Below are 23,320 nucleotides of genomic sequence, written 5' to 3'. Positions count from 1 at the left end.
TCATTTAAACTGTTGTGATTGTAATGTACACATGCCTTTGTTTTTTCACCAGGCTCAGCAATCCAAGACCAGAAATTATGCAGTCAGGAGCAAGAAACTTCCAGCAATGCTTCTGACCACACACCATGATCCCAAACTGACCATTTGACCAGCATGGACAGATGGAAAATTCACCCAAAAGAGCGAGGTGATGGTTGATGCTCTGAGCAAGACTCAGGTATTTTATATTTCCACCTAGCCTCCGACACCAGCTGCAGACATTCAAAACAAGCTCCTGTTCACAGGGAAGAAAATGACAAAGAGAAAAATGTAGTGTAGGGAGGTGCCCACATCCTCTGTCACCATTCAAGAGCAGCACTTCCTTGTGATAGGTTATACAAACATATAGAAAAAGAACACATCTTTTTCCTGAAAAGATTATGACCTAAAAAGCCAAGACAAAGACAGGGTGAATAAAAAGATGCAAAGAGAGGTGAAGTCATTTACACAAGGAATTAGTAACAGTGTTGTTCCCAACATATTTTAAGCTTGTTGGTTTTGGTTTAGACCTGAGAAAACACTTGTATGCCCACAGCTTGCCCCTTTTCTGGTCTAATAAAATTAATTGTAGACCTTTCTATAGAAACCTTGCCTTAACCAAATAGCTAAAACAATCCAGTAAGGATGAAAAACTTTTGGCTTACAGTGTAACACCATTTCCATAGTTTCCCACATTGACCAAGTGTCTTTTAAGATCCTGGACAGATACTATCAGGGGATGAATTTATGCCAGGACTTGGACCTTTTTTTTCAAACAAAACTAACAGTTCATGGTATTCTGGGTGTAGGGGTGGTGGTTGTTTACAAGTGTTAGTATCTGAATTGTAGTGAAATATATGCCTAAAACGACTCAAAATAGGAGTCGTCAGCTGTGGACATAAGAGAAAGCAGAGCCAAGCTCTCATGTGAGAAACAAATACTTCAGTACGACACATTAAAGGCAGCCAGTGATTACATCTGTTTTCAGCCCAGGCTTTCTCTTTCTGGTGTAATGCACAGTGATCCCACAGCTCCCGGAGTGACGGAGGTTGCGTAGCCTCACTTTAAACTAGACAAGCTGGGCACTTGTTGGCATCATAACCATAGCAGTACAGAGCTCAGCATGCGCTAAACTCCTTAGCATTTACCCAGCTTCTCAGATAGGTTCTACAGCAAACTGTGCTCCTTGATCTAGCAGCACAGAGCTACCAGCAGTGGGGAAACTCGTTTAAAGCTAGCTTAGCTATATCCCCTTGTACCGCCGTCATTGCTTCAGCAAGGTAACTTGAGACAAGCTTGACAGCAAAAGGTGTTCAGCAAAGTACTGTGAAAATCAAAGACTTTTCAGGAGCTCCAGATCAGCTCTCAAAAAACTGGAATGTCAGAAAAAAAAACAAGTCAGGACCCCAATAAGCAAGAGAAGTATACAAGGAAATTGCTAGTGGGGTTTTGTGGAATTTTTTTAAAGCACAACAGTATCAAACCCCAAAATTGTCATGTGTGACAACAATAAACTAACAGCAACAGACGAGTAGAACCATCCAGGTAGAAACTATGACATCCTACAGTAAACGCAAGGATTAAACGAATGAATCAATAACTTTGTGGGTTACTTTGCACAGCCTGAAGAAAAATAAGAACAATAGGGAGAAACCACTACGTTTACTTTTAAGTAATACTTGGGGGGGGGGGGGGCAGGTATCCATGGCGGGGGGGGGGCAGCTCTCTAAGTAAGAGCCCATTAAGCCTTGCTAGCAGAAATACAAGACTGATAATCTAACACAGTGAGTTTTGCAAGAATTGCTGGATAAAAGTCAAATTAAGGCAATCAGTGGTGAAAAGGGGATTCCCAGGGAAAATAGTTTTTTTGGGGTGTTTTTGTCTTTTAAATGCAGGAGAACCAACACACATCAGTGGGCGGTGGCCTAGTAAGTGATCACTACATGTGCCACTGGCTCAGAGGACAACATTGTGCTGATATGCTGTGTATTACCTTTTGTTTTGTAAGCCAGTTAAAAAGAAGCTTTGCACAAAATGCTTTAGGATCTACACTGAATTAGGATTGATTTGTTTAATGGCTACAGCAGAGCAGGAAAAAAGAATGAGTCAGACAAATGGAGGACCACGCAACCAGAATTACATTTTACAATACCATTTTGTACCTGTAGAACACTCCAACTTGCAGGCAATGCCAGTATTAGGTTTCAATTGATTTTCACATGCTGACATGCCACTTAGCTACTAAGGGCACCAGACTGCACTGTAGCAGACACATTCCCTTTTATGAGATTTGTAATGCTCTCAATTAAATGAACTGTACTGCATAGAATGAGAAGTCATCACGAATCACGCATAAACCAGAAGACTTGAATAGTAGAGATGGTCTTTTCAAGATCATTCACTATGAGACATTAATTTACAACAAATCATAATTTTAGCATCATTAAAGAACAAACATTCAGTAGGGGCAAATAACTCACTTCATCTGACAAGCCACAAAAAAACCTACACCATAATGCTGGAATACATTTCCACATTCTCTCCTAAATCCCATTAAGTAGATAGGTTTTACAGGATGACTGGAAGATCAAAATGTTCAAGGGCATGCAAGAAAATAATTAATTTTTAAAAGAGGGAGGCAGAAGAAAGCTTCTCTTTTAAAAGAAGAGTTAGACAAAATGGAAGCTGGACAAAACTGAGTTTATTTTGTTGCATTTCACAACCACTGACTGCAGTCCCTCAACATTCTTTCCTCTGTTTGGGGATTAAAAGGAAGAAAAATTAAGCAAGCGTATTTCTTTCAGGCAAATGATGTTTGTTCAGCATTTAGAAAGACTGCATCAGATAGGATCTGGCTTCTATAGATCCAAATAAATGTCTTAAGAATGAAACGTTATCCCTGCAATCTCATGGCAAAAGGGAAAAAGCTGGCAAAAGGAAAATTCACTCTCAAAATAAAGCTCTGTTTGGGGATCCTGGTTGAGACAATGGAAACTTTATCACTGTCTTTAGGGAAAAGCAAGTCTGTCCTGTGGCACAAAAGCAGGACTCAGTACTACTCGACGAAAACTCTAGAAGACCACAGTCAACTCATTCCCTATGACTGAGATGACACAAAACATGCTAGAGGGATTGTAAGGACTACAGTGGAGGAAGGCACAGGGAGGATATGTGATAGAGAAGAGTATAAGTAAAAGTGACATATAAAAACGTTCACAACAGAAATTTATACCAGCTAGCAAAGGTCCCACTACACCTATGCTGCTACATTCATCTCAAAACAAAGAGAGCTGGACACAACACTATATTTACATAGAGTATTTCATCAAGTTGTCTCATACTCAGTTTTATTTGTGGTTTTAATATGATTGTCCAGACAACCACATCCTTCTAGCCATATGTATGCCTTACTCAGTTCTGATCTTTCAAAAAAGTCCCAGAATTCACAGTGCTAAAACATTGCAGAATGCCCAGGAGACCTCTGCCAGCAGTCATAAGTAGAAGAATGAAACCTTGTAGTTATTGAGGCAGCTGTGTAAAACTTTACCTGATGCATAGAGAAGCTCTTGCTGAATAATGGCCAGGTGTTTTCCTTTTCAGCTCATTAGAGGAGCTTTCTCTTTCCACGCTAGAGCTTTGCTAATGGTTTGTCAAGCTGGAGTGTTATTCTTGGATATTACATCAACAGTAGCCCTTCTATATATCACTGCTTCTATGAAATACTTTACACCAAAACAAAGAGTTTTCACAGTGACTAGTCCTAATACGCCTATGCTATTTTTGATTCTTGGCTTGAGATCGGTCAGAGCATTTCAGAGGAAACCATCTATCATTTTCTAAAGAACGGGTTTTCTTCAGATCTCTCCAGTTGGGCTTCTAAGCTTTTATATCTGGAATCACTTATGAAAAACTGTCATCCCAAATTTTCAAGAATAGGTACCTACAGGAAGGATCTACCTATATTAACAGACCTAGATGAGCAAATCTAGGAATTTTGTTGTTAATTCCTTAGACACAAAGAAAATTCACTCTCTGGTAAGAGCAAACCATCACACCAGCCAGCGTAGCTTAACAGTGACCGAAAACCACCAGATGCACCTCTGAGAGGAGGGTGCGTGGTCCACACTCCTGGATTAGTCTCTTTGCTGAAAAGTCTCTCCCTGCAGCTAAAGAAGGGGAGGGGAAAGCAAGGAGACAGGATTTGCAGTTGTGGCAACAATTTAATAATTTAACACCTGTTCACTGGAAACTAGACAGTAGATGCATTCCTTTTGCTGAGGCCACTGCACAGCCATCTGAATGTAAAGATCTTTTACCACCTCTGCCTTGGGTCTGGTATAAACGGGTGACCTAGAACCGAATGGCTCTGCTTTACATTAACAAACCTTTGAAACATACAATTGCCTCACGCCTGCATTTCCTTTCACTAAGTGGTAGGTCCTTACTGTGAGTGTTTGCATTCACAGTGGTATTTATTTATGATAACAAAGGTGTCACAGAAGATTAAAGATTTTCTACCTGGAGATGCTTAGAGAGATAGTAGCAGAGTTATTTTTACTTACGAGAAATTCTAAAAATACGTTAGAAAAAATGAAACAACATTCTTTAAAAAAAAACTTTTTCTAATACTGAAAGAAAACAATTGCTCCCTAACTACACACACCTTTCTTATGAAAGAGAGGTGAGACAGTTCACTGCTATTTCCTAGGCACCAATTATACAAACAAATAAATCCCACTGAATTCTTGAGAATTAGCCTTAAAAAATAGATTAAACACTAATATAATCCATCGCATAAGTCATGCAGTTGTAAAACTGGAGTGCAAAAACTGAAGGTATTAGTAAGATGTTCTTTGTACTTGACAAGGTGCAGCTGACAGCAGCCTGTACTGCCTAGCAAGTTAAAGGGAAAAGGAAGGGACTTTCCTTCCCCTCAGTCTCCTTCAAATATACTTGCTGCAGAAAGTGGGACTTGTTAGCGTTATAAGACTGACATTTAAAAAGTAGAGATAATTATAAACAAGGTGAGCAAACCCTACCAAGCAAATGGGTTTAAGTGGAATACTTATAAGGTCTTTTTCTCTTCTTTTTTTTTTTTAAAGAGCTAAATATATGCTAGACAACTTTAATGAGGCAGAGCAAACAGGAATTATCTCAAAAGACATTCACCCAGAGATAACACTATCCAATTTCTGTTTGGTTCAGGATTTCACTCACAGTAGCAAACACTTATGCTGTTTAATTGAAAGAAACATTCATGTAAGGAACATGAGGTTCTTGAATATGAATTTAAATACAACAGCCTAAGAAAGCAGTTAAGATTAAGAATGGATTGTAGTTCTAAATGAAATTATCTGCAATCCCTGCACTTCAGAAAGTTCAATAGCCATACAGATATAATAAACTTTGAATTCAAGGTATCAGATCTCAGCTAATACAATCTGTTCAGAACAATTGATAGGATGGCTGTAACTGTGTGTGTATAAGGAGCCTAAATTTATTCCTACTGGAGTTGTTGCCAAAGCCTTTAGCTACATCTGTGGTTATATGACTCCTTCCACCACAAGACAGCATGCAGTGGGTTTTTTGGGTTTGTTTTTTTTTTTTTACACTAGCTAGGATAAGCCTGGGCAATGCTAAAAGCAAAATATGGTTCTACTCTGAAATAGCTCAGTAGATTTGCTCCGTCAATATTCAGCCAGATTTTGTCACTTTGATAGCAGTTTCTCAGATTTCACTAAAATTAAGGTGTAAAGCTTTGATTTCTTGTTTACTTCTGTCATGGTTTAGCCCCAGCTGGCAACTAAGCCCCACGCAGCCGCTCACTCACTCCCCCGCTGTGGGACGGGGGAGAGAATTAGAAAAGTAAGAAAACTCATAGGTTGAGATGAAGACAGTTTAATAGGTAAAGCAAAAGCCGCGCACGCAAGCAAAGCAAAACAAGGAATCCATTCACCACTCCCCATGGGCAGGCAGGTGTTCAGCCATCTCCAGGGAAGCAGGGCTCCATCACGCGTAATGGTTTCTTGGGAAGACAGATGCCATCACTCCGAACGTCCCTCCACCCCTTCCTTCTTCTTCATCACAACTTTATATATTGAGCATGACATCATATGGTATGGAATATCCCTTTGGCCAGCCTGGGTCAATTGTCTTGGCTGTGTCCCCTCTCAGCTTCCCGTGCATCCCCCAGCCTTCTTACTAGCAGGCCAGCACAAGAAGCTGGACTGTCTTTGGCTACTTAACAACAGCTCAAAACATCAGTATGTTATCCACATTTTCTCATCCCAAATCCAAAACACAGTCTCACACTAGCTTCTCTGAAGAAAATTAACTCTAGCCCAGCTGAAACCAAGACAACCTCCAAGCACATCAAGATGAAGAAAGTGACTGGGAACAGCCAGATGGAGTTATCAAGAACGAATCATGCTTGACCAACCTGATCACCTTCTACCAGCCATCTACCAGTTGTGGTGATTGGTAGCATGGATGAAGGGAGAGCTGTGGATGTTGTTTTTCTTGGCATTAATAAGGTCTTTGATGTGTTTTCCCACAGCAGCTTTATGGACAAATCAGAGGAATATAGAGTGGAAAAGCAGACAGTAAATAGGGTTGAAAATGGCCTGGATAGCTTAGCTCAAAGGTTCACCACCATGGTCAGTAGTAGAAAATCCAACTAGTGGCCAGTAACTAGTAGCATCCCTCAGGGATCAGCAGTGGAATCAATAATGTTTAGTGGACTATAGGACAGAAAGCACTCTCAGCAAGTTTGCAAATGACACCAAACTGGAAAGAACAGTTAAATATACTGGAGGGCAGGTCTGCAATTCAGAAGGACCTCAACAGATTGGAGAATCTCACCAAGTTCAACAAAATCAAAAGCAAAGCCCTGCACCTGGGATGGGATGGCCCACTCCATGGGTTTACAGGATGGGGAATGACTGGCCAGGGAGTAGTTTTGCTGAAAAACACCCTTGGGTCCTGGTGGACAAATTCAACATGAGTCAGCAATGGGCCCTTGAAGGCCAACAGCATCCTGGGTGAGACAAAGTGCAAGAAGCAGGAGGGACCTCACATGGAGGACAGGGAGGTGATTTGAGACAGCCAACATGGCTTCACCAAGGGCAAGTCCTGCCTGACCAACCTAGTGGCATTCTAGGATGGAATGACCACATCAGTGGACAAGGGAAGAGCTACTGATGTCATCTATCTGGATGTCTGTAAGGCCTTTGACACAGTCCCCCACAACATCCCTCTCTCTAAATTGGAGAGAGATGGATTTGAAGGGTGGACTGTTGGGTGGATGAGGAATTGGTTGGATGGTCGCATCCAGAGGGTAGTGGTCAATGTCTCAATGTCCAAATCGAGATTGGAGACAAATGGTGTCCCTCAGGGGTCCATATTGGGACCAGTATTCTTTAATATCTTCATCAATGACATAGTGGGATCGAGTGCACCCTCAGCAAGTTTGCAGATGACACCAAGCTGAGTGGTACGGTTGACACCAGATGCCATCCAGAGGGACCTGGAGAAGCTCGAGGAATGGGCCCATGAGGTTCAACAAGGCCAAGTGCAGGGTCCTGCACCTGGGTTGGGGCAACTCCCAGTACCAATACAGGCTGGGGGATGAAGGGATCGAGAGCAGCCCTGCCAAGAAAGACTTGGGGGTACTGGTGGACGAAAAGCTGGACATGAGCCAGCAATGTGCACCCATAGCCCAGAAGGCCAACTGTATCCTGGGCTGCACCCAAAGAAGTGTGGCCAGCAGGTCGAGGGAGGTGATTCTGCTGCTCTACTCCACTCTGGTGGGACCCCGCCTGAAGTCCTGTGTCCAGCTCTGGAGCCCTCAGCACAGGAAAGACATGAAACTGTTGGAGCAGGACCAGAGGAGGGCCACAAAAATGATCAGAAGTATGGAACACCTCTCCTGTGAGGACAGGCTATAGAGCTGGGGTTGTTCAGCCTCGAGAGGAGGAAGCTCCGGGGACACCTTCTTGCAGTCTTCCAGTACTTAAGGGGGGCTTATGAGAAAGCTGGGGACAGACTTTTTAACAGGGCCTGTTGTGATAGGACAAGGGGTAATGGTTTTAAACTAAAAGAGGGGAGATTTCAACTAGGTCTAAGGAAGAAATTTTTGACACTGAGGATGGTGAAACAGTGGCACAGGTTGCCCAGAGAGGTGGTAGATGCCCCATCCCTGGCAACACTGAAGGTCAGGTTGGACGGGGCTCTGAGCAACCTGATCTGTTTGAAGATGTCCCTGCTCATTGCAGGGGGGTTGGGCTAGACGACCTTTAAAAGTTCCTTTCCAACCCAAACTATTCTATTATGTGATATGATATGATCCTTCACCTCTGCTTGCCACTTGTGAGACCACATCTGGAGCATTGTGCAGTTTTGAGCTCCCCAGTACAAGAAAGACATTGACATACCGGAGTAAGTCCAGCACAGAACAACCAGGATGTTCCCAGGGCTACAGTTCTTGGCATATGGGGACAAGCTGAAAGAGCTGAATTTATTAAGCCCAGAGAGTAGATAGGTCAAGGAATATACTGCAGTCTACAGCTGTTTAATGGCAGGGTGTAGATAAGACAGACTCTTCTCAAAGATGCACAGTGGCGAGATGAGAGGCACCAGGGACAAGTTGGATCAGAGGAAATTCTGATTAGACACAAGGTAAAATGGGTGGTCAGCCACTGGAACAGGCACCCAGAGAGGCTGTGAGAACAACATCCTTGGAGTTATTTATATCTCAACTGGGCAACCTTGTCTAGCTGACCCTTTTTTGATTAAGGACTAGACCAGCTGGCCTCCAGAGGACTCTCCAAACTACATGATAATTACAGTTCTGTGATTCTAGCTCGGCAGATTCAGCAAACATAAAAGAGGCAAATGAGCTACCTGTCTGCAGATCTTCCATGTGCCTCGGTGTTTCACCTAAATGATCTACAGAACTCTTTTCTAAAATTCTAGTTGGTTTTACCCTTAGAAATGGACTCTGTCTCCTGAAATGATCATTGAAACCTCTTTAGTATGCTTATCTCATCAGGTGGTATATATCTTCCTACTTCTGGCTCCTAACCCTATGTCCTGGTTTCAGCTGGAATAGAGTTATTTTTCTTCATAGAAGCTAGTATGAGACTGTGTTTTGGATTTGGGATGAGAAAATGTGGATAACATACTGATGTTTTCAGTTGCTGCTAAGCAGTCAAAGACAGTCCAGCTTCTTGTGCTGGTCTGCCAGCGGGAAGGTTGGAGGTGCACGGGGAGCTGGGAGGGGCCACAGCCAGGACAGCTGACCCAGGCTGGCCAAAGGGATTTTCCATACCATATGACATCATGCTCAGTATATAAAGCTGGAACGAAGAAGAAGGAAGGGGTGGAGGGATGTTCGGAATGATGGCATCCGAAGAAGAAACCATTCCCAAGAAACCATTACACATGATGGAGCCCTGCTTCCCTGGAGATGGCTGAACTCCTGCCTGGCCATGGGGAGTGGTGAATGGATTCCTTGCTTTGCTCCGTTTGTGTGCGTGGCTTTTGCTTTACCTATTAAACTGTCCTTATCTCAACCCATAAGTTTTCTTACTTTTACTCTTCTGATTCTCTCCCCCGTCCCACAGTGGGGCAGTGAGCGAGCGTCTGTGTGGTGCCTAGTTGCTGGCTGGGGTTAAACCACGACACCCTATTAAGTAGAAAGGTACCAAACCATCACCCCATTATAAGGATGAGGAAGACTAATTTGAAAAGATTCAGGGATGCTCCCAGGATTACACAAGAAGTTGTGGGGAGACCTGGGAGTTCCAGATATGCTCCCTAAATCTTAGAGTAACCCTAAAATTTAAGGTGTTCTTTCTTTGTACTGAAGGAAGCGGACATAATTTTACAAAAATGAAGAAACTTCTGAAAAAAACACAACTCTCTCAAATTACCCAAGAAGAGGTAATCTGGTAGCAGATTACTGAGGTGGCAGCATGTGACTGTCAAGGGCAGCGTGCAGGGATAGAAGATGGAAGGTAGGAATAATACCAATGCACAAGCAAAGTGAAAGAAGTGCCATATGATACTGCAAATGTGGAAAGTCCCCATACTATAGTTTTATAGAATCAATTTCCAGACTTTACTCTCATTTTAAGCATTATATGTTGAATCAGCCAACCAGTCAAGGTTCCATGGACTGAGTGTAACTGTTTTAAAAGAGGAGCCGTGGTTTTTGATTCTGCCTTTCAGTGGGATGAGCTGGCCTAGCCAAAAGCACACATAGCACCATGCACAAGGCTACATCCCTTTCACTACAAAAGATAATGTGAAAAACTCTTTAACATATAACACAATAAGCTTCTTGCTGTTAACTAGCAATGATAAATATTTTGAGTGCATTCATGGAATATATTATCCCTACCCTCCGATTCCCACCATAAATTAAAAATTGGATCTATTTGAATTGTATGTGTGTGGGGAAAAAGCTCAAAATCAGCCGAGTGTGACTGTATTGTGAAGTTAAATGTGTAGGTAGTTCTCATCTTAAAGTTTTATGGGCTTGCAAAGATTAGATAATATGTCAGAACAGTTAGGAGGGGATTGGGAATCCTATTTGCAGTTCTTCTCCACCAGGCTCACTTCTCAGGCTGACCTGCTAATAAAGGCAACCCCTGGACCGTGGAGAGAACTACTGAAGCAGAGCAAGGTGTAATGGCCGGATACAGTATTAATACCAATTGTGAATTACATATTATTTAGGCCAAGCAGTAATATAGGAGAGGATATTTCCAGTGCTGCCTACATGAGGAGAGAGAGGAGGAAATTGCTGACCTTAATTATGACTTGGTATGCTGAAGGAATGTTTCTCTTCCTTCAGGAAAAAAATATATGTTTCTCTCAGTAAATATCAAGGTGATATATCAAAGACTGGTGAATTATTTCAAATAAGATGATATTTTACTAGGAATTCAAGTAAAGCAAGACAGAGACAAGGAATGGTGAGAAGTGGAACCAGGACAATGAGGACAAAGCTTAGAGCTGTATTCTCATTTAAATACCTGTAAGATTAGTAAATTATATATACCAAGTACGTGTGATGTTAAGGGTAGTTGTCAGTGTGGGGACTTGTAATGAGTCCCTTGGCCTTTATAGAGGGACCTGCCCTGTCCAACTCGTGGTTGGAGGCAAATGAAACGTCATAAAACAAGACAATTCATCTTAGCATACTTCAGTGCTTCACTTTACCCAGGAAATGTAAGGATCCTCTAAAGAGTATGGTCTTTGTACTATGCAGTATTAGTAAACTTACAAGACTCTGCCCATGTACAAAAAGGAATTTGCACCAGGCTTTTATGAAAAAATATTTTCCGCTTTAAGCAAGCAAGATAGCAGAAAAGCCATGGGATAAAGATTTGAAACAGTGCACAAAGCAGCAAAAGCTATAAAATCCTTGTTAATATACATGAGAAAATAATTAGTATGCATTGAAGCTTTGGGAAGAAAGCAGATGCACAAGCATTTTTACTGTAGATAAATGCAGTGTGGCTGCTGTTGAATGTAAAATACAGAAGACAACTTTTTTTCTTCTTATTTTTTGTCATGCTTGATGATGTTGCAGCGGTCTGGGACAGTACTTAAGTAGCAAGCTCGTGGAAATTCATGTTTTACCTAGTCCATTTAGTATCATTTCCAGGATGTGACTATATGGGTTGGAATCAAGTATCCCTGTTGTATCCTTGTTGTCTGAAGAATACTATTGCTATATGCTGAGAAAAGATGCAGACATAATAATTCTACACGTTTAGGATATGAGAAAATTGTAGGAAGGGTGTGGAGAGGTTCTGTACTATAGACCAGTAACTAGCTCTGGCAGTCATCATCATCATCATTATAAAAAGCAATAATAATAATTTCCTTTGCTTTCCCTGCTTTTCTTGTGTTTCCTGCTCCATTGTACACATTGTTCACTAGCACTCTTTTGAGGATGGTTCAAGACCTCACAGTCTTCTAGCCTTTTGAAAAAAAAGTGGATAAATCACTCCAGAACCATAAAAACCTATGAAGAAGACAATTTCCTTTCCCATTGCCAGAAAATTAATGTGCAGACTACAGCAGGAATAGATACTCTGAGCAACTGTTGACACCTTGGTATTTGAACTTACTATAGATTTTCACAGTACCTGGAGTCAAATATAATTTTTCCCACTCTCTTCACTGTAACTATTGGATCTGTAACTAAAAAGTGGTTAAGCCATAGTAGCTTTCTTTTCCTCTGGCATTTATGGTATAGAACATCCCAAGCAGAAGTAGGATTTGTCTTGTTTCAAGATTTGAAGTGCAAGAAATTCATTGTGTGCTGTAGTAGTGGGAAATTTTAAACGTAAGCATAGATCCAAACGTGCAGCCTATGACACAATGAAATACTCAAGAACTATTTAAGGTTGACTTTTCTGATACATGGCATAAAAGAAGATTAAAGATTTGGTCTGGTCATTGTCATTGTTGAAGAGACACTTAAGGAGAAAGCAAATTTAGAGCCAGACTGTAGCCTACACTGGCAATTACAGTGATGGTTTTTATATCATTTGCAAGTACTTATGTTTGAGCCCCAAATTAAGTCTTGAGGCAAAGGGCTTTCATTGACTCTCTTCTTGTCTGATAAGGCTGCCCAGCATCTAGCACATCAACAGCTCAGCTTTCCTGCTGCATGACTGGTGGCAGTGTGCTGGAAGAAAAGTACAAGCCAGCAGAGGCAGAGGGCTTCTGTGTGGAGAAAAGACAGTGATAAAATGCAGTTCTCCGAATGGCTGTATAAATCTGAGCATGTTTCTAACTTCTTAGTGGCTCTGGCAAGGGGAGCAACATCAGAATCTGAACAGAGGGTATTGCCCAGCCTTCCTGCAAAAGGCTTTGCCAGTGTCACCCACAGTCCCTCTGAAAACCAGCTCTGAAATGCAATCACTCGTCTTACCAAAATCATCCTTTTCTCCGCAGTAGTCCAAACCTTCCTCCTCTCTCTCCTTGTCATTAAGCGAACATTACAAGCCCATTCAGCACTTTCTATTGTTCCCAGAAGCACATTTCTACTACTGAGTTATACAGCAGAAGAAGTACAAGTAGCCACATGTTCATGAACCATCTTAATTTACACTCCCTCCAAAACCAGCACATTTCTGAAACCTCATCAGTTTCTAAAACAAATTATACATCCCTTCTGAGTTATATCAAAATTGAAGCAAAGCTCAGCAGGACTCATCAATTCCTAGCAAAGACTAAATAGCATAGTGAGAGTTTTCTAATGCCTGTTTAAAGGGTTTTATAAAATATGCATGTGGACACCTTGAACTAACTTTTCATCACGAGTAACTAAAGACAAATGGCAATTGTTAAAATCAGAGAACAAAGAACATCATTGTGATATATTAATGTTTTGTGATACATTTGTCACTAGCACACATTATATCTATCTTATCGTTCTGATGTTCCAGGCCAAGTTGTACCATATAGGAGCTGAACTCCACTGTCATTTGTTGTGTCCCTTCAAGTATCAGGAGAAATCTGTCCTGCTGATCTGGGTGCAGAGAATTTTCCAATTTCTTGAAATAAAGTGAAAAAATGGTAAAGAGGAAAATTGCTATCTCATGGCCTTTGTACAGATATTGCAAAGAAGAATCTGCAATTTTGATTCAAAATACTGCCAGTCAGAACCAGATGCAACTGGAAGTGAAGTTCAGTAGCTCTTCCAAATGTTACCTACTCTGCATTTTCTCTTAAAAAAAAAATCTACCTTAAAATATCAACAGAACAAAAAGATATAGAGCACAAATATTTAAAATCCATCTCCATAGAGTCAGAATCCATTCTCCATTGTCTTTACTTTGACATGAGAGGTTTCCATTTTCCTTCAGTTTCAAAGTTACCTATAGACCTTTCAAACTCTGACGGAGGAGGCTGAAAAGAGGAAACTTCTGTCTGTTGGAGACATTCCAACCAGACTCAGTCACAGGGACGAAGAATACCCTCTCTGATATCCATCATCTCTTTCCTGGCATCTGGTGCTTCATCTCCAAAAAAGGATGTTTTTCTCTTCCACCATACCCTTGAATGCTGCTACTCCAAGGCACAACCCATTGGGTACAATTTAGATTAGCATTTAAGGTTCCAGTAATGTGGGGGTTACACCCATAACTGCGAAGTGTCATTCTAAGATCGTGGAAAAAAATTCCATTTAGCATCTAGCCATTTCTGCCCAAAATTTATATTTCTAAGCCCACATTCTACAGGCAACCCTGAAAGTCAAGGTGGGAGGATATATGCATGCACACACCTCTATGGGCTCACACAGACTGGATGTAACCCCTCCTATCTGAGATGATCTGTTAATCTGAAGGTTGCAGTTTTGTTCTATGTGATTAGATTCATAGGAAAATAGGCTAGGAAGTAGCTACAGTTCATTTGGGCTGGACGGAAAGTATTTGTCACTTTGGTCCAGGATTGTGTAACCAATTTACATCAATTGTGCAACTTATACTTCACAGACGTAAGCTTCTCTAAAACCTCCGAAGTCAAAAGGAATCTTTCCACTGACTTTAGTGGCTTTGAATCCAGTTCATACTGTACAGTACAATCTGTATTTCCCCTTTAGATCAATAAAATGCAAACCAAAATATTCACTATGTAGTGTAATCCATCCTGCTCCAGCCGTGTAGGAGACAAATGAGATGCCCTTTATTGAAGCTCTGAATGAATAAATGAGACTTTCTGCAAGTTTTATACGTTCATCAATGTTCATTACTTCTCAATGGATTTTCTAAGGTCTGAAATATTCTTCTACCTGCATTTAATATATGCCCTTACTTTAGTTTCTTTGACTGCAGTTGAAAGTCTCCTGGCTCTGATTCCAGGCTGAAAGTTCCTTATTTTTTTATGACTATAAGATGAAACAGTGTTAATTGCATCCTGCACTAAAGAAGAATGGATACCTTGTAACTCATGAAGAATTTATAGGCCAATGAATGAGTTTACGGAATCAAGTAACTCTAGCAACAAAAAGTTTCAAATTAATATTTCAGAATATTCACAGAAACAAAACTTGTATCCGACCTAGAGGGCTACATTTCAGAAATCCCTTTCTATGAATTATGTGCACTGAATCAGGGAATGAAAGTGGCAGCACTATGAGTCACACAGGTAATATAAATTATCTTGGGATTTCAAAGCTAAACATTCAGGATGCCTATCTGACTTCAGCTTTTCAGACCAAGAGTTAGTCACGAGAATTATTAATTAATTATTTTTAAAGATAAGCTCGTTTCCACATTTTCATCCACTGTCCAGTTTGTGGAGGCCACTGGTGCGATCGGCCGTCGGTAAGGAAAATGACAGGTTTCCGTACGAAGTCCGTGGTGGCCTGCGGACAGCTAAGACAGTCACGACAGGTCTCCAAACATGCGGCTCACACAGCCGCTCCTGACACAGGCTGAAACGTCTTGCAGGCGTCTCACAAGCTCCCAGGGCTGCCGCTGGCCGAAGGCGGTGTTTCAGCCAGCGTCCTCCCCGGGGTGCACGGGGGCGGCCGGGGGAGCTACCTGCCAAGCGCTGGGCTCCTCCTCGCCCAGCTGTGCGCTGCCGCTCCTGGCCCTCCTTTCCTTCCGCTGTGACACAGCCCAAACCTTCAAACCCCGCCTGGGGTGTGGTTTCACACTGACTCCAGCCCTTGCCTCATCCTAAACAGGAGCCCTGCTAATTAATGCCAAGTAAATGTCAATAAAGGTAGCTAAAACGCTCTTTGGAGCAGTCAGTCCACACACAAGTCAGCCAGTGCTGCTTTACTTCCAGAGCAAATCTCACTGCAACCTCAGTTATGAAGCTTTGGCTGGAAACTCCACAGTACAGAGGGACTGGAAACTTTCAGGGGCTCGCCTTTGGTGTTGGCTCGGTGCTAGTCCCCTGGAGTCCTAGTCTCGGTTGGAATTCCTAGCTATGATCAATATACGAGGAACTACAAAAATATTAATTTCAGTAATAATAGTACCCTTATTCTGATTGACCTCAATCCAAGAATACAACTCCCAAAGATACCAGAGGAAAATTTAAACCTTCTTTTTTTAAACAGCGCTGTTTTGTCCTGAAAATAGAATCACACAGATACTAAAAATACATTCAGCATAAAGCTGTGGCATAATGGTCAACAGTTTCTAGCATTGCTTTGTGAATCATTTTAGCTATGCTGCTGTCTCCTGAAGGTGAAACTAAATTAATTTTAATTTTACTTCATTTTGCTTGGAAAGATTTTTCAGTGTAAGGTTTGGGGGTTTTTTTTAGGTTTTTTTTCTCTCTCTTTTTTTTAAAGCACTGCTGTTTCAGGTTTTGCTGGCAAATAGTGCTGAACTCATTCAGTCTGTTTGCCTGAGTTAAGGTCACTGCAGCTTTAGTTTTACAAAGAACACCATTTTTCTGTTTCTCTGTTAATCTTGGCCTGAAAAGACCACACATTACCCTACCCAGTTGAACAGTTTAGCCTTTGTTCCTTTGTTTGGGTTATACTATTAATCTGCTAGGTCGATAGCAAAAATGTGTGAACCGCTAGTGTGCCAGATGATTGACAGGCAATTAGCAGCTTCTAGAGAACCGTGCTTTGAATTCCGCAGATACGTGACTGCATTGGGAGGCAGAGGCTGCTGATCTGACTTTTTTGTAAACTTTTGCTGCAATACTAAAAATCGGATCTTTAAAAGAACTAGTGTAACTATTCTCAGGAGTTTCAGCTGCTGGAGACCCACAAAATTGAATCAGAGGTGTGAAGAGCTTTACTGTAAGCAAATAATTAACCTGTGTCTATTCAGATTTCTTGGAAAATAAGGCTTGCAAAGCAGCGTTAGCTTTAAGCTTTAACTGATGAGCAAGAAAACTTCCTCATTAAAATACAAGTATGAGAAAACATTATTCTCCAACTGCCAGATTTTGTGCAGAAGATGTGTAGCCCATGAACAACGAAATTTTCACATTTGCTAGTTTCTTGTGAGGTTCTCATTTTTTTCTCCCCATTCTTAATTTCTTACGAGCATGGCCACCTACTTTGTCCCCATTAAGCTCTGCTAAAAAGTGAGTGTGAACAACAACCTAGAATGGTGTCCATATAACTCTCCATTGACATATATCCTGATTTTTTTAAGTTTATACATTGAAAGCATATATGAGTGTTTGATGGTATTCCATTTCTCTGTATACGGAACAAGTCCAGGACATGAGAGTTAAGTATCCTTCCCTGCCAACATTATACTTTATATCCGGAGAAGATTTTGCCTGTGCAAAAAGCTTCATCGTCTTCAGTGTGTCACTGTAGGTCATTTATTACAGATGCACATGTGCACCAGAGCGCTGCCCACTTAGTGGCAATTTCAGCGTTTTTCGGAGAGGCTGGGACTTGGCCAGCCACCACCAGGATAGCTGGTTACACCTTTTACTTATTCACATTTTATGCAAGCAACTCTCGACAGACTCAAGCAGGAAAAGATCCGGTACTCCTTCCTTCACAGTTGCTTTGCCCGTGTGAGCGCAATTAGCCAAAGCCCTTCGCTAACAGCGGTGCCAGGCTGCACATCCCTCTGAGCTGGGGAGTCGGTGCCCGCAGACACGCACGTGCCTGAGTACAACTGCACGGAGAGAGGGGGAATTAGTAAGAAAATTGAAACGGCTCCCTCCCAGCCCCCCCTGCCCAGTCTGCTGCAAAGACTTCTTTTGTATAGACACAGAACGGTAAAATACTTGGGAGTTTAGCTTTTGTCCAAGAGACTCAAGACTCGCAAGCTGCAAATAGCATCAAACACACTTTGCCAGGATGAAGGCATGAGTCGAGTGTAGTTTGGATTTGCACCTCCAGTTTCCAAGAGAATTGGCATTTTAAAACCTGAAGCCTAAACCACCATATTGTCACACTCTTACAGCTTTAAAAACAGCCATAAAAATAAGCGTCTTAGAATTACAAGTTGTTTGGTAGGGAGTATAATGGCATTGCACTTCAGTCAGGTAAGGGTTGTTTTCAAACAAATGGAGTGCAATCTGTTCACACTTACGCTTCTCAGCTTCTCTTTGCCTGTTCCTTTGTAAGTTGCATAATCTTTTACGTTAAAATGTCCATGTCTTAAAAAAATTCAGGTTAATTCAGTAGTTTTTCTTTTAATCCAACAGCTGTAAAGCTTTGCAGATGGTCTGCAGTGAAAATAATTTTCTCCAGCTAGGGCTTCTTATTTCATTAAACCCTTATTCATTAAACCCTTTTGGCTTCCCCTCAAGCAAATTTTATTGATGAAATAATTTAAGTTGCTTCCAATTAGGCCTTAAAAATTAGGTATTCTAAACATTTCCATCAGAAATTCTTGATAGTAGTTTAACAAGTACTTTGTTATACAGCTTTACAGCAGGCATACTTACTTCAAAAGATGATAACCAGGACAAATCCTGAAATAAATGCTTCTTTTCTTGTAGCATCAAGGGAAGAAATGGTAACAGATAGATACAAAGTTTGAGTGTGTAGGAAAGAGTGGCTGTATTTCTTCATTGCTATTAATTTCACTTTTTCTCAGACATTACTGAGCTGAAATTAGTCCCCCCAGTCCTGTTATTCCAAGGTAAATGTAACATTCAGCCTTGCTTTCCTAGTCTCTTAACTTCCAAGTGGCTCAAATGTTTTAGCTTTTTTCCCCGTTGATGAGAAAAATAGATAAGCAGTTAAAAGGGAAAAAAAGAAGCTAGAACCTAAACCAGATGTAGCAGCTAAGAAATTATTTTAAAAGAGTTTAAAATTCACAACCTGAATACATTTAAGCATTTTAAATAGTTCTAATATTATAAAATTCTCCGAGAAAAAAACATGACTTGTTCTCAATGAAAAGGATTTAAGAGAATGGCTCTAATTGTGCCTTCTGCGATAGCAACCTGGAGACAAAGGTAAGTATTTAGGCTCACAGCAGCCCTGAGTCACTCAGAAAATATTCCTCTTATTTAGGAAGGCATTTATGAATCCATTTATCATTGTTCTATACCAAGGCTTGTCTGCTACTGCAGAAATTCTTCTGTACCCAATTGTACCATTACGATTTATCTCAGTTACAGGTAGTTTCATCCTCACCAAGACACACAGCTGTCAGCATCTAGTCAACTGAGGCAGGACTGAGGACTATCCCAAATCCCACCATGTCCTGCCCAGCTTAAGTTTCATTGCACAGTGGGTCACATTTCCCTTCAGGACAGGGTTTTAGTTATGGTGCACAGTGCAGTACACAGAGATGCTCAGGAGGTACGTAGTGACCAGTGGCACCTACAAGAGCCAAAGCATCGCAGGAAGCTTGCATTCGGGAGGCCTGTGTTCAGGCCTTGAGCTGACAAAAGTCTCTAAACCTGTTTTGCAGTCCAGCACCTCTCAGGGAGCTGAAACTAACTCTACAGATCTCTTGGGAGACTTGTAGTATTTGTCACCCTTGAAGCTTGGCTCTGGGTCTGTTTCTTCTGCAGGCAGGAAGGTCACTTACTTCTCCTGGTGGTTTTCCACCTTGACATGGGACAACAGGCTCCCTGTTTGCCGCTCACTCGTGCTCTTGCTCTCTCTGTTCATTTTGCCCTGAACTCCAAAACCTTTTCCACATCAAGTGTGCCTGGTCAACCCCAGGGAAGGGCAGTCTTTTCAGAAGAGGATTAGATCCCATCTAATGGGATCCCATCTAAACAGACAACTCCTCTCCCTGCTGCCCTGTTGTACAAGGTCTTCAGTGTGACGTAACGTACATGGTACCACTACAGTAACCAAGATCAGATACACAAAACAGTTCCGCTGCCTGTCCCAACACTTCAGGTTTCAGCCATATCGCTCTTCAGTACCTTTGACAGAAAGGTGCTGAATTATTACCTTCCCTCTCACAGGTGAGGGGGAGGAGGCTGCAAGGCAGAGGATCTGCAATGCAGTCAGGAACCAAACACAACTCAGATACTGTTCCTGAAACAGAGAAGTCACCATTCATCTGTCCTAGGATACGCTGCTCCCACCAAGTTGAACCCTTCATCGGCGATAACACGCGCCTGGCTCCTGGCTGCCACGAACGCCTGCTGTCCAGCTGTGTGCATTTAGATGTTCTCTTGCGGTGGCAGGCCTAATGTAACCATTCATTTAAGTGTCAAATCTTATGGTTCAATAGCATGGTCTGAAAAAGCACAAGAAAACGGACCAAGGAAAGAAGGCAGGAGAAAAAAAAAAAGCAATAGCAGATAGTAGATACCATTGAATATATCTTTTGTGCTTTTGCTATTACAGTTCAAAATTTAGTTGAATGCCTGTATTTCACTCACTAACAATTCATACATTCCTCATAAAAATTACGAGTTTCTATATACCAATTAAACCAGCCGCTTTAAGAGTAGGCAATGGCCTACTGGATAGCAGATCCATTTGGTTTGTTGTAGGGGAACTATGCACAAACCATGCTCTTAATGAGACACTGAACTACTGTGTTTCATCTGGTTGCCTGCATCCAGTGTTTCTCCTCACAAATCCAAAATTTCGTGCCAGTGTTAACTGAACAAAGGAAAAATCACAAAACTCAGCCTCCCTGTAGGTTGCAATGCTTGTCGGATCAAATTCCAGACGAACACTCGTCTTTTTTGGATACCTGGAAGATTTAAAAGTCTTCTTCGAATCTACTGCTTGTTTGAAAAGGCCAAGAGTACTGCTTTCCATCAAGAGAGTGCCAGCAAGTCACTAACACAGCAGAAAAATCTTCTGTATCTCCAAAATCCCACTGCACCTATACTTTTAACACAAAAACATTGATTTGGGAAGTACTCCTTCAACGTACAGAAACAAGCAAGCGCTACAACTCCCTGTCCACAGAAAAAACACCAAAATGACAAAATCTTCTTTTAAGTTGATAAGTCCCAAAGTTTTGCTTTGGCTATGTTTGCCTGAGTTTATACGCTGGAGTTTTCGGCATCACTTGCAGACCTCAAACCATCTGTTTCCACCAAGTGCTCTGTGGCTTGCTCATGTTCAAATTGCATTTTGGCTGGAACAAACTCGGGCTCATACGCCATCTTCCACACATTTTGTCATGTTCACAACATGCCGTACTTCCAGCCACACTTCATCTGGTTCAGCAGCAGGGTGCAGGCCTACTTTCATGGTGGAACACAAACACGTTGAGAGATGCTGCTCGAGACTGCCAAGACTGCTGGGATGCCTTTGGTACACTGAGGGCGTGCCGGCCTGTGCCAGGCCAGTGCTCCCATCACTCCACATGTTATGGATAGACAAGGTTTGAGTAAGGCACCCTCACCCTGCGCTTAATTTCTTCCTCCGGTAAGCCAGTGGGCCCCTCTGACCTTGTGCCAACACGTTGGTACACAGATGACCTAAAATTTGGGCATTAAGCCCAGGTCAAACCCTTGGGCAACATGCCCCCCTAAAGCCACACCCGCTACAACCAGAATTCTACTGCAAATTTCAAGAAATGCGCCTTCCGTAACCTTGGGCTTGCTCCCTCAGTCCCCAGTGGCTGTGGGTTCATAGTCTCCTGTGAACTTCCTCCCTCATCGTACCTGATGTTCAAAAGAAAACACATCTTCAGACACCCCCATCCTTCCCCCTCTCCCCGCTGCCCATCGTACTCCCTCCCTGCTCTGAATTCCTTTCCCATCACTTGATTTCCACGCTGTGCTCCCCACCCTCCTGCCTGTACCCGTTCATTGCAAGGGTCCGCTGAAGCCAAGGCTTCTGCCCTCCGTTCTCCCACCGCTTTCCGCCGGCAGCCCCTTCTTCACGCTGCTGCCTGGTACCCAGCCATGCAGAGGAGGACAGCACGTTACCGAACAGTAGAAATCACGCAGTATCACATCTTCGGTGTTTTAAACACGCTTTTCCATTGTTGCAACAACCACGTTTCAGATTCAAAACCAGTACCTGTTGTTTGGTTTTTTTTTCCCAGGGTGATAAGTAACACAGCTTTTAGAATCAAAATGGAAAAAAGTATTAGTTATTGGAAATGTGGAAAAGAAATGTGTATATAATGAATAAATTTCCCCATAGGAATGAGGCGCTCGGTACAGATTCCCATTTCAACACACGACCTTGTTATTTACCACATTAAAAGCAATTTGGTTTTCTGATGTTACAATAATTGCATGTTTATAAAGGCAGTATGGGTTGTGTGACACCCAGACACCTACCCTGTGCTATTTATTTTATGGCCAGGTGAGATAGAGGGGTTATATCAGCAAGATCCTGCATCTCTCTCTCCCCCCCTGTATATTTTGTTAAGACTCCTTTAGTACGGTAACTGAATACCAGGCATATTCATTAGCCTGAGCAGACTGTTCCTTCTCAGCCTGCCCAACAAAAAAACAGGCCAGTTTCATCCGTGTACATATATATTCCACTCAGAGCAAAACAGGCACATTTGGTTAGTGTAACAATTTTTTTTTTTTTATTTCGGTTACTTTTTCACATATAACTTTATGTAAGCTACAAAAATCGTGAAATGCAGAAATGGTATTAAAACTGCAAACTTAAAAGTCTTGATAAAAAAAAAAACAAACAGGTGTCTTTCCCTGCTAACAATGACCATTTAAAACGAACCACGTTTTGATGGATTCATTTAATAAACATACCACACACTTCTCAAAAATAAATAAAGAACAACATCAGAAAAACCATCAACAACATGAAGCATTTAGTTGTCTTTTTTTTCCTTTAAAGACAGAAATGAAATTTCTAGGCACAGTTTTAGGCATTATAGAGGACACAGAGGCAATAGGTTAGTGTGCACTGCTCTGTACAAAAATACAGTTTGAATAAATTACATTGCTAGCCGTAAGATTAGACTTCACTTACCAGTCAGTTCATTGCATGTTTAATAATATACAGTTACATGCTAATCCATATATATCATTTATATTTCAAACACATAGGTCTCTCTATATTTGTTTTTAAAATTTACAAAAACTAAACCAAGTTGTGCAAGAAATCCAGAAGAGGTGCTAGGTACTTGTCAGCACCGGACGGTATACTTTAAGCTTAAAAAATACAAATAACTAGCCCTGCTTGCAAGTTTGCTATATATCTATATTTATTCATATATATTTGGAAGAAAAATAATGGATTTGTTGTGAAAGAATCAGCCTGCCAGTGAGATAAAGCCAAACAACTGAAATAATGGTGGCATGACACAAGCACAACGTACAAAATTATTAATTTGTCATACATACTCTCGGACACAGACAGGTATCCTTTTTGTGGCTACGAAAAAAAATCAGCGTAACATTGTATTTACTTTTA

Source organism: Phaethon aethereus (genome assembly GCF_964289735.1).
Source record: "Phaethon aethereus genome assembly, chromosome: 1".
NCBI classification, from domain to species: Eukaryota; Metazoa; Chordata; class Aves; order Phaethontiformes; family Phaethontidae; genus Phaethon; species Phaethon aethereus.
The sequence above is the reverse complement of the archived record's forward strand: the minus strand, read 5'-3'. Positions refer to the sequence as shown.